Genomic DNA, 7,363 nt, shown 5'->3' with positions numbered 1-7,363 from the left:
GAAATAACCCTCAGTGGTCTTTATTTTAGGTAACTTCCTGTCCTTCCACCTTTCTCACTCTCTCATTCCCTCTTTCTCACCAAATCGGCTCAGAGACTCTATCAGAGACCTGCAAGCTTTATCCTCTCCTTATGTTTCCAGTCTACTTGCCCTTTCTAGATTTGATTCTTTCCCTACATAGTTATAGGGCACTACATTTTCATCAGTTTGATCCATAGCCCACCTCACCTTGACCTTCTGCCTTGCTATCTCCAAAACAAGATCAATAAATTGATTATGTCTTCTGTTCCTGTTCAGTAACGACTGGTACAAATCTGGTAACTGTAACTAGCTCCTTTGAATTTTCCTTATGTATTTATGATACTTAGCAACTCTTCCCCATTCTTACTCAGCTTCCTTTTTCTTTAAGCCTTTATAAATCTCAAGTCATTAATCTTTTCTTCTGTTCCTTCCATTCTTAGAAAATGGCCATTAAAAGGCATAATCTTGCGCATCTTCACTATCTTCACATTCAGATTTGCCTGGATTTCTTTCTTGTCTTGGAAGTATTGGCTCCCTTCCCCTTCCATCTCCTTTGAGTTCTTGTTCAAGTCTTTGTTCTAGTTCTCCTTTTCCCTTGACTTCTCTTGTAAATTCATAATATGCTCAATTCACCCCCATATTTAAGAGTACCCCTTTCTTTTCAGCCCTGTCTCCTTCTTGGTTTTACAAATAAACATTTTAAAAGAATAGACTACCGTTGCTCTGTTCACTTTTTTACTCTAAATCCCCAACTTGAGCCATTGCAGTCTGACTTCTAGCCCCACTACTGTACTGAATCTGCTCTCTCTCCCTCTCATACACACACACACACACACACAATGGGATACTACTCAGATGTATAAAAGTAGGTGATGCTGCCATTTATGACAAAATGGATGGACCTGGAGGGTATTAAGCTAAGTGACGCGTAAATTAGAGAAAGACAAATACGGGGTAATCTCACTTATACGTGGCACCTAAAAACAAAAAACCTCATCAAAATATTGATCAGATTTGTGACTACCAGAAGTGAGGCCTGGGGGATAGGAGAACTGGATGAAGGTGGTCAAAAGGTACAAATGTCTAGTTATAAGATTTATAAGTACTGGGGACATAATGTACAACAAGATGACTATAGTGAACACTGCTATATGATATATTTAAAAATTGCTGTAAGTAAATATTAAAAGCTCTCATCACAAGAATAAAACGCCTTTCATATCTATATGTGATGATGGATGTTAACTAAACTTATTGTCACAATATATATATCATTATGCTATACACGTGAAACTTATATAGTTCTGCATGCTGCTTATATCTTTATAAAACTGAAGAAAAATACTTTTATTAGTCTTTTCCCTCCCACCTGCCAAATCTAATGGCCTCCTTTCATCTTCATAAGGCTCCCACGGTTATTATCTACACCTCTTTCATGACATTCTAGCATATTTCCTTCTATCTTATGATTCTCCTGGGAATTTTTCATTGTTTTCTCTTCCGTGGGCTAGCCTTTAAACCTGCATCTTTAAAAAAAGTGTTCCTGGGTTCTTCTTTCCTCCTACTGCTATTTTCTGTCAAAATGCCTTCTTCAATTCCTATGGCTTTATCTGATGCCTACACGCCAATGATTCCCAAGACTTACCTCCCTATCCAATCTACGCTTTAGACCACTATTTCCAGCAACCACCATTCTCTCGGCACCTCAACCTGTGAAAAGCTGAACTTGTCTTCACTCTACACTTGCTCCTTCCTCTGTATTTGTTTAATCTTTGTTGATTGCTTTACTGGGACACTTGAGTATAGTAATTTTAGACTATTTCCAATATCTTATCTCCAGATCTAGTGGGTAACCAAGGCCTAATCCATTTCACCTTTCCAACCTGCCCTCACCCTCATCTTGAAAATCATAGCTTAAATTCAGGTAAGCCTTGTCTGCCCCTAGTTCTGTTCAAAAAGATTTCCAATGAAAGTAGAGGTCTCCTTACACCCTCTTTCAATCTGCCCAACACATCTTCCCTAAAGTTCTCTCGTTGTTGCCAGAGCTAGCTTGTTACACACATGACCTGGTCACTCTTCTACTTAAAAAAAAAAAGATAGTCAACTCTGACTGTTTCTAAAAGTTAGCCTGTCCTTTGTGTCTCCCCATGCTAAAATATGGTCTACAAATAAAGGCCGGTTGAGAAGACTGGTGTATAAATGTTTCCCCATGTTTTTTTTTTATTTGAGAGATGGCTCCTACTTTCCTCTATGGTTCAAAGTACCAGGTATTGTGTGTGAAACCATTTATTCCTCTTTCCAGATGCAGTTCTCTCTGCTCCGAAATGGGTCTCTCCATGTTAGTGGCTACAAACCAGCCTTATTTGCCTTCTGCCACAGTGCCCTTGAACCTCACAGCCATGGTTAAAAGATGGAATTTGGGCTTCAGGGAGCTGTCTTAAAGATGTTTCACTTATTTCTATAGAATAGTCTTTTCACTTGACATAAAAATTAATGTCACTTTTCAATATGCCTGCTGAAATGTCCAGCGTCCTGGCTTTTCATTGGAATAAGATTTTGAGGATTAAAAGAACTCACCTAACTGAAGATGGCCCTGGATTCTCAGGATTATTTTAGAGGATTTACAATTATTACTTTACACTTTACATATGCAAACAATGCGTGGGTTCCCCTTCCCACCATGACTGGGACAATATGAGCATATTTTTCCAACCTTGTTTAAGATTTGTAAAGGCTCCTCTTCCATCCTACCTTCCAGGGTAAAGCATTACTTAGTAGAAGGCTGAAAGCCTGATTTTATGTTGATTTTTAAGCCTTCCACACAACATAAATATAAAAAGCTTTATCTGAGTTTTCTTGTACTTGTCTCTTCAAAATGGATCTTAGAAAATGCTTTAAGACTCTCCGCCTTGTTTGTCATGTGTTGGGGCGTGTGTGAGAGCAGGAAAGAAGAAGCCAAGGATTAAGTCTGTTTATCTTAAAACTTTTAGCTTGTAGTCAATCATTTCATTTTAATGTGCTACATCATGATACAGTAATCGCTTTAACCCATTTCCTGCTGGCCATACCAAACCTTCTGTGAAATCAGTTTAATTTTGTCTTTCTGAAATTGCTCTGCAGAAAACAAGGGAACTAAAGATTTGAAGTGATTATGTGAATAACAACACTAAAATCCAACTATTTAATAGAGTTTGAGTTTGCATTTTTCTCTATTGGCTTACAATTTTGAGCATATTTGGCATGCAAGACACTGGGCTATATATATTTTTCAGGATATAAAAATACTTAGATTAACTGGGTCAATAACTTCCTTAACTAATTAATTAACTTCCTGCTTCATTTTTCCTCTAATTACACAGTCGTTAATATTTGTTTAGGGGAGCCAAACATGATATACTGATAATCATTCTCATAAGTTAGTATTCTGTGTTACAGAGGTTTTGTGATTACAAAATCACATGATTATAATGTCCTTAAAAAAAAAACCCTTCCCCCACCCAAAACAAAAGCTATAAATTTAAGCCAATATAAACTTGTCAGAGTTCCCCCTCTCAATTTCACACCAGGGCGTGGTGCTACACAGCTGGGGAGCTGAGCTAATAAGTGTTGAAAAATGAAAAATGCTGCTTTATGGCATCACATAAACTGGCAAAAATAATACTTTCACCTCCACCCCATGTTTGACAAACAAATGCCAAAACATAGATGCTGTAAGAATGAGACTTTAGAGTATTAGACCCATGGGGCAAACAGAATTGTCTTGTGGGTTTTTCTTTTATTGAATACTGTATGTACCACGAAGTGGCATAACATTTATAAAATCGAATCACTTTTTGTTCCTTTTTGAACCTCAAAGGAGTCATTTCTAGGAAAGCTGTTGGGAACACTGCATAAAGATCTATTTATCCAGTAGTGAAACAGGATTATCCCTTTTATAAGGGGACTGAACGTTCCCAAACAATATAAATGCTGTACACTATGAATGCACAGCTGAGGACTTTGAGGAACATTATGTTGAACAAATATTTTTGAGTAACTATCAGACAGTTCAAAGAGGGATGCTAAGGGCTCTTGTGTAATTTACGTTAAATAATATAAGCATGATGGATACAGCTGTTTTTCTCAGCCTGGTTTGTTTCCTAGCTGACGGCCATTCGTTTATGCTCTCTCTCTCTCACTAGCCATTCATTCAACACTCAATCAGCAAACATCTACTGCAAGTTTACCATGTCCAAGTCGCATAGGCTTACTAAATCATGAGAACTATACCATCATGGCAAGATATCCCAAATGTATCATGAGAAAAAAAAACCTATATTTAGGGGCTAGAAATCAACCTGATGGAGCCAAGACAACAAGGTAAGGAAGAAAAGAGAGTTAAGAGGGTACACGGTCAGGGTATATTCCTTCAGTGTTGAACTTCAGTGAAAAGAAGACAGCACAGCTCAAGGCCCTATCCTAAGGCTTCTAAGTGTTGTGACAGTCCAGTGCCTGGGAATTACCAATTATAATATTTGGATAACTGTGATTGTTTATTCTACATATGCCTCACTTTCCATAGCTAGAAAAAATTCTCTCTCCTCTGAACATGTTAAAACTGTATAACCTTCCTATAGGAGTTATTAGTATTTACCTTATATTGTAGATATGTACACCTCTTGCCTCCCTACTGAATGTAAATTCATTAAGGGTAGGACCAAAGTCTGATATATGTTTCATTTACCAACAGTATTAAGCATAGGGCATTATGGACACTCTATCATTTGGTTGAATAAATGTCTGCAATGGACACAACCAATATATAATCAAGTACTCATAGTATAAGATAATACTTACTACAATAGTAAGTATAGACAAAAATATAAGTACTAATTGAGAAAACTAAAAACATGTCTAACTTTCAGAAGAACTACCATTTGAGTGGTCTAAATCATGTACCAATTAACAAATCATAGGATGAAATAAGAGAATCTTGATTACAGGCTTTAAAATGTGGAATTACATGAAGAAGCCACTGAAAGGTAAGCTTTTTCAAATCCCCAAAAGTATTTGAAGTTATTTTATAGGACACAATTGAATACTACACTTACATGAGCTGAGTCATACTACCATGTTTAAGTTCCATAATTTAATAAAAAACTTCACTGTAGTATGTTCCCCACAAACAAATGCAAATTCTGCAAATGGTAGATGATTTCCAGGAACAAATCTATTCCCTGTCATTATCATTACTCTCAGTGTTACTACTACTGAGTTGCTACTTAGTTTACCATTACATACACAAAAATGATAGAAACAAGAAGGATTTTAGTTAATTGTACTAGACTCAACTATTAAGCAGATAGTTTTAAAATGTATCTTTTTTTTTCTCATCACCTTGCTGCTATACTCTGAGCTACAGAAACGGAACCTAAGTCCTTTAAGAATACAGACTTGCCAATTTTCTTTGTTGGAGTGTCAGGATACAGCTCGCAATCTACCAGTGCTATTAACATTTTAATTAACTCAGTTAAGTTTAATGAAAAGTTCCTATTATCAATCCTCAGGTAATAGTTACTAGATTTTTGGTATCCAGTTGAACATTTAGGATGACTAACAATGTGAAGGCAGTTTACTACATTTCTACATTTGAAAAGCTAAACTGATTACTGATTTCACTATGGAAGAGAGGATTATTGTAATTTTTTTAAGAGACTGTTCACATTTAGGAAGTCGTGAATACTGGACAAATTTACATTGCCATGAGAGATCTGGATATGTGAGTAATCACTGACTTTGTATCATTTACAATGGGATTTTTTTTCATCCACTTGAATTAAAATGATGGCCATCCCCATACAGCTTCACCAGCTAGGCACCAAATCACCAAAAGGCTTAGTAAGCTTCAGTGAATCAACTGCAAACAGCAAGGCCTGACAGAAGCACTCTTAGGGAGGCAATAAAGTACTTCTTTAAATAACACGGGAGGTGGGCAAGAAACTTCAGCAGAATAACTTGGGAATGCAGTAATGTGGAATGTGACCTCTTCGGAGGAAAGTACTTAGTCAAACATTGGTCAAAAAAGGCAATAATTATAAACAAGGACTACCTCTGAGAACAATAGCCACAGCCACAAATTAAAGATCTCTCTTCAAAGGGCTTCATTTTAAGCTTCAGATTCCAAAATGATCGCCCTGATCAGTAGAACCTTTCAATGTAAGAACAGCCAGGTTTTTTTTTTTTTCTAACTTGTGATATAGACCCCTGTTAAAAAGGAAAAAAAAAAAAAAAAGCACCTTGGTTCTTTATACTATTTGTGTGCTTTTTTTTTAAATGCCCATATGAATATTTTAAATGAAATCCCTAGAGAAGTTTCCTGAATCGACCCTATTAGAAATGCTTTAGAGATCTGTGGAACATAGTTAAGAAATGGCTGCTGTTGATTAGAGAATATGGCTGAACTTTTAATATCACATTCTATTTTTCTTTTTCTTTTTTTTTCCCTTTCTCAGAAATGAACAAGTCCTCTTAATGATGTTATAAGGGAAAGCTGATGCTTTATACAACTTGGAAAAAATGCATGTACCTTGTGTTTATGGCCAGGGGCACAGGTCAAAAATGCAAATCATGTCCTCTGTGAACTGAAATAATCAAGGTATTTCATTTGCAGTGCATTTTCATGTTTTCTGGAAATTTGTTATAAGACAAAGAACATACTGATAGTTTAATATTTTCACTTGTCTACTGAATAGCTTAAAGACAATGGTGAGATTTGAGTCTATGTATGTGTTATCAAAGGATATATGGAATCTGCCTTCTCTACTTCCATTCCAGCATATCGTCTCTGAATAAGAAATAAATTGGTGGAAGCTATTACCCCAAGTGGCTTCCAGATGTTAACTATATGACTGAACAGAACTATTCTCTTATGAGAAGGGTAAGAGAGGAAAATTATTAGTATATGTGGTGATTTTAATAACCATGAAACATATTTTTTTGCCTATCAACTCCACCTGCACAATGTAAAAAACTTACATAAATAGGATACCTTTTTGTGGGGAAGAGGAAGATTTAAATCTATATAGCATATGTGAATCTACTCTTTTTTTTTCTTTTAAAGAAATAACCGATTTAATGAAAGAAGATTATTATTCATCTTTTAATGCTCTAAATTTGTTTTTATTTTAAACTTTATGTCTATGCTCTCCAGAAAGGGATATACATTCTTATAGTCTATGTTAAGATATAACAAGCCCTTTTGATGTTTACCTAGTCTGGGTAAAACTTTGCTGTTGAACTGTTTTTCAGCTAAAGTTGAACATGGATGCACTTCACATTTTTTGTTAAGAAAAATAAATAATCC

At 35.9% G+C, this 7,363-nt stretch overlaps 1 long non-coding RNA gene across 2 annotated transcripts; it reads left to right on the top strand.

Annotated features, from left to right (window-relative positions):
• Positions 1-6,016: 6,016 nt before the first annotated feature.
• LOC118935580 (uncharacterized) lies at positions 6,017-7,128 on the top strand. Of its 2 annotated transcripts, none has more exons than XR_005033909.2 (3): positions 6,017-6,230; positions 6,513-6,655; positions 6,753-7,128. It is a non-coding gene; the product is annotated as an uncharacterized LOC118935580 (long non-coding RNA). The 2 variants fall into 2 exon arrangements; XR_005033908.2 differs by having other exon boundaries at positions 6,020-6,216; positions 6,753-7,121.
• Positions 7,129-7,363: the final 235 nt, after the last annotated feature.

This window comes from Manis pentadactyla, chromosome 19, assembly GCF_030020395.1.
Source record: "Manis pentadactyla isolate mManPen7 chromosome 19, mManPen7.hap1, whole genome shotgun sequence".
In the NCBI taxonomy this organism is placed as follows: Eukaryota; Metazoa; Chordata; class Mammalia; order Pholidota; family Manidae; genus Manis; species Manis pentadactyla.
Note: the sequence above shows the minus strand (reverse complement) of the source record. Positions and strands in the feature narration are given on the sequence as shown.